General features: G+C 48.2%; 1 protein-coding gene across 3 annotated transcripts in view; it reads right to left on the reverse strand.

Annotated features, from left to right (window-relative positions):
* WNT5B (Wnt family member 5B) overlaps window positions 1-10,974 on the reverse strand; it is a 67,696-nt gene that overhangs the window by 21,465 nt on the left and 35,257 nt on the right. The gene's annotated exons all lie outside the window — the stretch shown is intronic.

Here is a 10,974-nt window from a genome sequence, read left to right on the forward strand (position 1 = left end):
GTCTCAGCAATAGACTAGGCGGCGTATACATTTGTATGGAAAAGATTGTTTTATATCTCACCCCTATTTTAGCACCAGTCACATATGTACAATTCAACTGCAGAAAAAAAAAGTGTACTTAAGATTGTTTCTAAAATGCTATTTTAATATCATTACCTTCTTAAAGGAAGAGTTTGCAGATATAAATGCTCAGCAAAACGTGCCTTCATGCAAACTTAATCTGAAAGAGTTGTACCAGTACACCAGCATTGTATAGGTTAGTTACCCTTTAAACCAAAAGCAAAGCCTTCAAAAGTAAGATCTGCACTGATTTAATTAAACTGTTCAGATAAATCACTACTTTTTAAAAACTTTTCTTAATCTTTTTTCCACTTTAAGTGGATATTAGGAACAAGGGGCTGTGCCTCTTTTTGGGAACACATTATACGATCCCATAACGCAAACTTTTTGAGCATCCTGAAAGCTGCTTGTTTTATGCGGGGTCGCTGTCTGCAATCTCGCCATGTGAAAAAGCTGTGACTCCTTCTCCAATTTCCAGCCTGAATGCACTCACGGTCAGCTCACACCCATTTGTTCGTGCGCCAGCTCGTCCCTTCAAGCTCGGTACGCCAAGACTGAGGCTGCAGCCTGACAATATGGTCCTGCTGGCGGCATTACCGGGGCAATAAATACCTCTCTCCCACCTCCGGGAGTTCATCCCAGCCCTGTGCCGCAGGACACTGCTCTTGCAAGGAGATGGCATAAGCAGATAGAAGCAGCTCTGCAGTGATATACGCAGATCTACATCGGCACTAGTCCCAGGCTCCCGTCTGCCTGCCCCTGGTCCTGTACCGGTACTGATTTCCATCTGCCCCACAGTGAGCGAGGGCAGGGCATTAAAAAGGTTCAGAACTGAACTTACAGAAAGAAAAGACCAGGTTTTACTTAATATAATTGCCTTGGCTGGTTGACAGAGCGCGGCAGGAATGTGTGGCTGGGGGTCTGAACTGAGACAGTGCCACTGTCGCCCGACGTGAACTCGCACGGAGCCACGCTGGCACTGCAAGGACAGCTCCATGCCTTGGAGGCTCGGGGATTGTGGCTCCAATCCCTGACCAATTTCACAGCATGCAGCTGTGATGAGGCTGTGATGAGGATGAGGCACAACCGAGTGCCTTTGGAAAGGGCACAGCAGAGAGGGTGAGCACCAGCATCTCGGACAGGAGATACTTAGCCCAATATTGCTACCAAAGCCCTTGGGGAATCAGTCCAACGCCTGACGTGCAAGAATATGGTAGTAAACAACAACAACAAAAGTAATTAAATATAAATCTTAAAAAAAAAGAATAGTAACAAAGCATTCAATTGGAAGGCACTGCTGTAAAATCACCTACTTGGAAGAGAGGAGGTTTCCAGTGTAGCAACGAGCGTTTGCTGCTTTGTAAATCCTTTCCTGAGCAAGAAAGAGAACAGAACTGGAAAAGTAACCCAAGCCACTGGTGCACTTTACTCGAATTTATTCCTTTTCAATGACTTTGAATTTGACTCAGTTTTCAAAGCATATTATATAGATACTTTAACTGCCAAAGCTATCCAAAAGCTTTCCAAAAAAAGCTATGTGTTTTTTTTTTTCTTTCTGTTTCTCTCCTCAGCATGAACTGCACTGTGACGTTTTCGCTGCTGGTACAGACACTAGAGCAGAACCGGTCTTCTCCTCCCACAGCTCTGCCAGCCCAGCAGGGCTATCAAAAGCAAAAACTTGCTTTGTATCAACAAAGAGGCCAGCACGAGTTGCCACCAGGCTGGCTCTCCACCCATCCCGAGTGTTTCTGAGCGCAGCGCTACCCTTCGCACATCCTGAACTCCACTGCTGGGGGCTTTATCCTCCCAGGAGCTCAGCTTCAAAACGAGGAATCTGATTTCAGAAGTGCCTGTGGAAAACTGAGCCTTCCCTTTCCTGCTTTTGACACACCAAAAAAATGCCATAAACCACCAGAATCAAAACTCCAAGGGTTAAATCCTCTGGAAAACGCGGGTGCTTATCTCACACCGCATCTACTCAGAAAGTGCCGTGCAGGATGTACCCCGGGGAATTTGACCCCAGGCTGCGCTAAGCATCCACGAGCATCTAGTCCTCTCCTATGGCCATTAGGTCGGGTCCCATGGGGACAGCCTGCCTCCCCTCCCGGTCACGCTGAGGCTGCATCACACCCGTACGCTAATGGTGCTTGTGACCGCCTAATGTGCGGCACTGAACTGGAAAGCAGCAGCATTTCCAGCTGGGAGCACGTACAGAGCCCATGCTTTGGCACGAGCAGCCCTCGACGTGGTGGCTCTGTCTGGAGCTCAGCTGGGCTGGAGAGGTGGGGATCAGCCCCTGAGTCTGGTGCCTACAGCACGGGGACAGGTCGGGACCTTGTCCTCCCAGCTCTGCTGCTGACCTGCTCGGCCACCCCATTTTAATTCTAACTGCAAATCCGAAATGAGGTCTCATTATTGACCAAGGAAAGGTAGATATATTTCAGACCACTATCGTGATACTGCTTGTGCATGCTGTGATCCACTACAGGCTCTAATACCTGTAAAGATCCTTCAGCGACACCGTGTAAGCACAGTTATCATTAACTCCATATTCACAGAGACACCCAGGCAGAACTTTCCATATGCAAGAGAACAGTCTACAGGTGACAGCTTTTTCCAAAGAAAGAAATGTGCTTGCTCCACCCTTCAAGCTAAAAGGAAATCATGCAACAGGTGAAATTAAGTGGGCTTAGGCCTTCCAATTGCCACTCAAACAGAGAAAACTAAAACCACCTCTTTTATCCCACCACACAAAAGGACATTCACAGGACTGTAGGTGGAACGGCTTTCATCAGGAATGCAATCTTGCTTTTGTTGGACAAATACGACGTCCTTGCAGTGCGTTCTGCAAAAAAACAGGGTATTTGCAGGGAAGGTAAGGGCTGCTTGTCCTGCAGGTGAGGTGAGCACGCTGCCTTGCACAGGAGGGTGATGTGATGTGTGTGCTGTCCTGTATGCTCGCTGGCAGGCGTGGGGCACAGAAAGCTGGTGAATGAGGACATACGCACCCACCCCTGCGGTGGGCAGGCTGTAGGAGGAGAGGAGGAATTGCCTGAGTCTCTATATTGCAGGGAAAGCAAGAAATCCTATTAAGGATTTATGCTGTTGCAGCAAAATAACTTCCTCACTTCCAGCAGAAGCCAGCTTTCTGATTGTCTTCACTTCGCTCGTGCTGACAGGGTGCAGTTCTTCGGTCAAGCCCAGCGCCGTGTTTGTACGGGGAGATTCATCACTATCAGATGGGCTACCAGCATCCCCAGCTCCTCTGCCACCGGCCCTGCTTCTCCAAAGAGCTCCCGGCCTTTGAAATGCGTTTCAATGGCTTTGGGTGAGCGGCACTTACACTGCTGAACACTTATACAGAGAAAGCAGAGTTAGTTAGCATGTGAATGTGCCTGAAAATATAGCGATGTGCACATTCATAAATATGTTCAAGAGAAAGCATGCATGGGAGAAGTTTGAAGAGAAATTTGTGTGCGGTGCATAGCAATTATAATATGTTTTCATTTACGCAGGGTCTCCTCCACGCACAGGGGAATAGAACAAAATGTAACTAAACCCGCATATCCTTGCAAATAAAGGGAGAGCGAGCATTTCATACAAAGGTTAAACAAAAAAATCTGTTTAATGTCACTTTGGGGATTAGAGGAACTGGAGTAAAACAAACATGCAGAACAAACTTTGAGGGGTTGCTTCAGGAAAAGCACGTGTGTGAGTGTGTGCCATCACATCTGCATATTCAATACGTCTTGCTGGGACAGCTAGGGGAAAATAGGAAGCTGGAAATTTTCAGTGTGGGAATTAGATGGAAGAATGTGAACCATTCGAAACAAAACACGGCGAGGCTGCCAGCTGACTTGCTAAAATGCCAGCGCTCTCTAGGATCCACCGAAACCCAGCAAAGGACCAGCCCTACAGCTCGGCGCTGGGTCGGCAGCCAGCAGATCTGGGCTGGAGCCCCAGTCCCGCGAGGAGCTCAGCACACGAAGCTGGGGCCTGGATTTCCAAAACCTGATCTCGTGCCTGTAATTCTGGGCACCCAACGCCAGGCAGCGCGAGCCCAAGCACCCGGCACCCAGGCAGGCAGGGACGTACCTCCCATCCACGTGGAGATACCTTCGGGGCCTCCGTTTCGCCGCAGATGCAACGGGGCTAAAACCGGCTCAGAGCAGCCAGGAACAGGACGAAACTCAAGGTATTAAGCGCTTACATAGAGCTCCGAGCCTGCCAAACGAAAGGCACTGTGGATATGCAAAGGAGTATTATTTAGTTACCTGCCGCTTCCCACGTCCTGGCAACCATCGCCATTCTATAAATATTTTCACAGGTTTCAATATATCTAAAGATTTTTTGTTGTTTATGTTTCCTGCTTCGGGGCATTAAGGAATAATCTTCAGACGAAAAGATTCCCTGTTCCAAGAGGAACGTAAAGAATACAGCCTGGGTCTGCTGGCAAAAAGCATGGAACAACAACACCAACAAGACTAGGAAAATAGTAGATCTCAGGGGTGAAATAGTGGAAAGTAAGCTGCTTTTCCACATAATTCAGTCCGCTTGTATGCTGGAAAAAAAAAAAAAAAAGGACTAAAAGCAATATTTCTAACTTGTGTTCTCCTGTGCACGCACGTTTGTTGGTTTGTTTGTTTGTTTGTTTTTAATGGGGAACCATCTGGATTAAGGAAAGTTGTGTTCTCATTGTATATGACAGAGTCTGGCTACATAGAAGGTTAATTAACAAAGAAATATATGGTAGGCCAAGGATTCTGGTGTTTTTCTGAACGGTACAGAAACAAGTTGGGAGAGCAGGTAAAAAACAACAGACCTTGTTTTACCCATTGATTTTCCACCTCCAACACCATGAACTCCATTCGCTCACCCCAGCCTGCTCATGTCTCCCCTTAATTTCACCTCCATGCTTTTTCAGAGACAATTTCCAAGATTTTTTGTCATGCACTGCTAGATAACGCGTTTTGGTAATTCTGGCGGCTTGAGTGAGGTTTTAGAGTGTCTGCATGTACCCAGGAGTGGAAGCCGGAGTGAATGCAGGTTCTGAAAGGCACCTCCTTTTGCTACCACTTCTCTATGTATCTACTGGGGTTGCAAGAAAAAAAAAAGTAAAAAAAGACTTTCAGAAAATCAGGCAAATTTAGCACCGACAGTTTCTGCACTGTTACTTCTAGGAACATGATATTAAAGTAACTTTCCTTTGGCCAGGACTACTACGAATCCTTCGTTCTGTATAAAACATTATTTTGCACCTTTCTCCTGCACTCCACGTGAAATTGCATTTTGTAACTCTCACCTGCAGCTTCTGTTCTATGCGGGGCTGAAATTGCGACTCTGATTTTCACTGCATTTTTCCAAAACACTACTACCCTACTTTTCAGTTTTCCTCCCAAACCTTACTTCGGAGCCAATGCTTGTAGGGCAGGTGACATAACCTTGTCCAATTCTAGTGAACTGCCAATTTTAGAAGGCTATTTACTACCTGCAAATGTGCTGGTGGCCGCAGTCCAGAGAGGGAGGAGTTAACAGTTAAACCCAACACTGCAGTAATCCCTGGGTACAGAAATATCGTGTTTTAAGAACCGTACAGCTACAACCGTACCTTCCCCGGGCCGAGCTTACCTTCTTGTGAGGTTACATCTAAGAACATACATTACCCTGCCCTGGACCTTGCTCCCAGGTGCCCCTGGAGAGGGACCAGCCCAGGTATCGATGCCTTCTCTTCCTTGGAGCTTTTGGTGGGGGGAACCAGCTCCCAGCCCCCCCGATGGCCACATAACCCTTGCTTACGAGCCGGCTACTTCTGCTACCTTTACCCTGGCTGTGTGTGGACCTGTTGGGTTGCACCCACTTTTCTCCCATCTCTGCCAGCACCCTGAGCGTTTCTCTGCCTTCTCTGCTGGATTTTGGACAGAAGGGCTGCCAGGGGGAGGCTTGGGAAGCGCGCTGCTGTAGCAGGTACTGCGCAGTGCATCGGACGTGCACGTCTGTGCTGCGGCTGCAGGGGCTGCCGGCTTAGCTCCAGTTGTAGAGGTCTCAGAGTTCAATCCCCAGGAATGGCTTACGAAAGCAAGTACTACCTGAAAGGCCTCTTTGTTTTTCTGCCGCTGCTTTTAATAATAACGATCACATCGGATACTTTCTGCCATCTTGATCGTCTTTGGTACTGCTAATACAGGAACGGCAAAGCCCAGCACTTGCAACAGCAGCTAGTGCAAGGAACTGGAAGCGTTGAGGTTTGAGATCTGACATCCTGCCCTGCCAGAGCACTTTCCCTTTGATGATTTAACCACTGTGTACCAAGGTGCGTGGCAGCTACACAGGGTGTGACATGAGTGGCTTCCCCCAGCCACCAGGCAGTCCTGGCGCACAAGGGCAGATGAGGCGTGCACAGCAGGTACCCGGCATTCGAGTGCAACTGCCTGGACCATAATTATTTTGCTTCTTCAAGCAATCCTTTCATTTATACTTTAATGAAGAACTGGGAGTAGAACCCAGAAATCCCATGCTTTACATCCTCTGAGCATTCCTCCCCAGAAGAGCATAGTTGTATTCCTGTCGGCTACTGGCTGACAAGTAAAATCAAAACCTAAATTAAAAACCAGCTAATTCCACAGGCTCAAAGTCAGAGCTGCTGTTTGCACTAAGACAACTCTGAATTTTGCCCTGGCACCTAACCACATATTCACAGCACACTGTATTTTGGCAACGCCATCCGTGACACCAGAAAATACATGGCAGAGCAGAGTTACCCTGTGCAGGAGAAACCGCGTAATCCTAAAGTGCAGACTCATGTAGCAGCACCTCACCATATCAGAGACATGATAATTGTACAGTAAACACATTGTTTTAAAATTATTTTTAAGGAAAGCTTCATTATGACACAAGCTTCATGAAAAAGCCCTGCAATGCAAGCGGATCCTAAAGCTACAAGTTCTGCATAACCCTTTAACTAGTTACATTTTCTTTATCCCAAAGGGAATCCGTTCACTAACAGCCCTGTCCTGATTTATAAACGTGTGTATGAGTACAGAATATATGTATATATACTTATATATCTCAAATGTGCACATTGCACTTGTTCTGCCTACATTTAAATGTGCAAGCCTTAATAGAGATCTTTGTCACGTAATTACTGGTTATATCACAGAAGAGTTCCAGGGGATCGGTTTTGCTTCACGTTCAAGGAAGGAAAGGAGCCTCTAAGTCACCCCACCTACTCCTCTGACACTTTGCTAAGCGCAGAAAAGCTCTGTAGCAGCACCCAGCCTGACTCGGCGCGTAACCCTGACGGCAGCATGTTCTGCCACAGGTTGCTGGCACCCTCATTTTGCTGAGCCAGAGTATCGTGGCTTAGCTATCAGCAGTGCACAAGGATGGGCTTGATCTTATCCTTGTAACAAAGCCACTTCCCAAGTTACCTCTTAAGCAGATCCACTAGATCAGCTTTAACCCAGTTTCAGACACCGGGCTGTCCCAGGCTTAGCTGAGTTTTGTGGACACACTTCAAATCTGACAAAGTTTTGGAAACCAACTTGTGAAGTTGATTTCCAACAACTGCAGCCACCTGGATGTTTGACAGCGAACCGGTGACATTAGAGCTTGAACCGGTCCCAAACCAGCGTCAGCTGAACTGCTTGTTAAGCCAGTTACAATTTTTTTGGAAAGGAGAAATTTCCCCACTGCAGCTTGGGCTGTGGAGAAACACTTCAAACTGAGAAGTAATGTAGCGGTGGGCTGGACAAAAAGACTGAAAAACCCAGCGCCTGCCAGTCACAGGAAATTAGCTAACGGATTTTATCAGGCTACACCCCACACAGCACAAGCCGGCAACTTCTGCAACAAAACGATAGAGGCTGAGGCCATCCATGCCTTGTTTTTTTTCAAGGGTGGGAAGTAAAGCACCGCCGTTTTAAATGACAGCCTAGGTCTCCTAAGCCTCTGGCATGAATAAAGGACACCTCGGGGCTCCTACCTGCCTTGGATCACCTTGGGGCTCCTACCTGCTAGCCCTGGAGAAGGGCTAGCAGACCCCAGGCCTTACTGTTTAAGCAGTTTTGTGTCATTTCTTTCCTGCAATCCCAGTGGCCACCACCGATTGGTAAGGAAAAGCCAAATGCCAAGAGATTCCTGTGAATAAATTCACAAGTTTTCCATTCTGTGGATGAAGTTGTAAAAATGCACAAAGCATGTGGAATGGGGTGGCAGAAGAAAAAGGAGACAGAAGGAATATGTATTTGTTGTCTCTTAAATGACCAATTTGAGCTAGGTGAGGAACAGGAAAAAAAAAAAAAAGCCATCCTGCGAACTGAAAAGCAAAAGAAACAAGCAGAAAGACACTGAGATGGGAACTGCAGAAAGACCTGGTGGTCGTTATGCCCAACCATGCAATCAGAGATACGGGACAGGCGATGGTGCAGCTTTATCGGCACCGATTGCTCCCAGTCACTGAAGCCACAAGCGAGTTATGCAGATCCTCCTGAACCAACGCCAAGGAAAACTGTCCAGCCTCCACTGAACACCGGTGTAATTGGGGAAAAAAAGAATGAAACATTTATCTGGCAAGTGCTTTCAAAAAGAGAAAGCGGCTGTTGGGAGCTGCTCAAGGGGCTGGAATGTCAGACATGGTTCCAGCGGGACAGATTAGCTGTCAGAGCGCGTATGAGGCAGGCAGAGATTTTTAATAAAATGCAGTTTATCACATGGTGATTACCACCTCCTATTTGTACCATGAGATCATGATAAACATGGCACTTATTTCTTTACTCCTGGAAACGCAAAACCAACCGAACAGCCATGTGATAAATTGCCCCTTTTCATGTACTTTTACTTTTCTTTCTATGCCTCTATTTCCAAACATCTGTCACTTAGAGAAAGCAAACAAAAGTCTACTAGAAGAATATTTTCTGTCTTTACTCTCCACAAAAAGAAAATGTAGATTAGGATTAGGAATCCAAATTCCAGGGCAATTCCATTTAACACGTAAATCTTAACTGCTCACAAGGAGGCACAGGCACTTGAAATACACCATGTGAGAAAGGGAACTTCAGGGTCTCCAAAAAATGCATCATCTCTTTCTGACTCTTGCTGGTTACCCACAACAGGCGCTTAAAGACACAACACGGTCAGATATAAAGTAAAAAGTATTTTGTGTTAACTTTCATGCCTTACAGTATGCCCTTCCCTGATTCCCCCAAATGTGGTTTCAAAGTAAAAGGTTAAGAGATGGGAAATACAGCGTGACTTCCATGGTAAGGTTCTGCCACCAAATTCGGGATAATACGGTAAAAGACTTCATTAGCACTCTCTCGGAATGACTTGTATAACTTGCTTGTAGCTTTGCCAGTTATGAGTAATGCACCAATCACCGAGAGATACCAACACCACCTTTGCGCTGCTTTCTTTTCACGTGTTGCCTGATCTCCACGGGACTCATCCTTCTTGTGAGCGATCCCTGTCTTCAGCTGAACGACTCCCCCCGTGTCAGCCCCACGCAGCCCGCGAGGCGCAGCACACGCGCGCCTTTCGCCTGCTCCTCACTTCACCTAAATTTTCCCTTTTGGTTGTAGTGTTTGAGATTTACAGTCCTGCTGCTCAGCAATACTCACCTAATCATCTTCACGCTAACCCGGTGGTTAACCACCACCCTTGACAGCACAAAAATACATAAAAAACACCACAAAGATAAATTCCTATCAGGCAATACCTGGTGCAGTGTCTGCGTGGAGCCGTGTCTCTGTGATCATTAAAACCAGACCTACACTTCGCTGGATCACCCAGGAGCACAAATTTGATCGGGATCAGGCCAAGGCACATGATCACACTTCTGCTGAACGAGCCAGAGCACACGATACGGAGCCAGCGCCAATTTTGCGCTGGCTTTATGCCAGCTGCAGGGGTGCAGACGATACCTGATCTGGCTGGAGCTGCATACAGCGATACCTGATCCGGCATAAAGTCTGCTAGTAAAATGTTAACCTGTCAAAAACTTTGCGAGCTGACTGGAGCAGGCAGAGTGAATGAGCACCAGGTCAGCACTTCGCATCGTGCGGCCGGAGTGTCTTTGAGCCAACGCTCGGAGCGCTGCCGCTGGACTGCGTGCGCTGCCAAACCACAGCCTAATGTCGGCGGCGATGCTTGTACGCACCGGGATCGCGCTGCCGGATCACGGCCTAGCCGTCCTTCAGCTCTTGTGGCCTCCAACTTAAAGCAGAAAGGAAAGAAGGCAGAGCGAAAACAAAGCAGTTAACCTCCGGGTGGTCAACAAGAGCCTACCGATGTGCAATCTGCGTGGAGCCGCAGCCGCAGGTGTTCCTGTGGCAGACAGACTCGGATGAGGCGCGTGTTCCTTCAGGTTAGTCACAGAGCCTAACGTGTTGAGTTCAAGAAAGCGTGTCGGTAGCTAGGCTGACCTGAGCATTGTGGCAATCCAAGCACTACTAAAGATGTGACCTGCTGTATTGAACAAATACAAACTTTATTTTTATTTATTTTTTTTTCCTTTACAGCCCTTTGGCACGGAAGTTCTTCGGCACAGCCCCGCTCCTCCTGACACCATCCTGCAGAGCCCTGCCCGGCGTGCAGCAGCACCTGGCACTGGTGTTACAGGTGCCCGGGGCACCGGGGGCTGCCACCACCCGAGCCCACAGCCCCAGGCGCTTCCCCGGACACCGCTGCGAGCCCCTCAGCCGCAGGAGCCCCCAACGGGGCAGCCATTCCCTCGAGCTCCCCGATTCCCTCGAGCTCCCCGATTCCCTCGGAGCCCCTCACACCCCCCCCAGCCCCCCACAGCCACACACCCCCGTTGGGGGGGGGGCGCCTCCATTTTGTGCGCCGGGCGGCGCCGCGAGGGTTAAAAGCGGGGCGGGGAGGGGGGGGGGGAGCAGCGGCCGGGCCGCGCTGTTGCCG

This window comes from Anas acuta, chromosome 1, assembly GCF_963932015.1.
Source record: "Anas acuta chromosome 1, bAnaAcu1.1, whole genome shotgun sequence".
Classification (NCBI taxonomy): domain Eukaryota; kingdom Metazoa; phylum Chordata; class Aves; order Anseriformes; family Anatidae; genus Anas; species Anas acuta.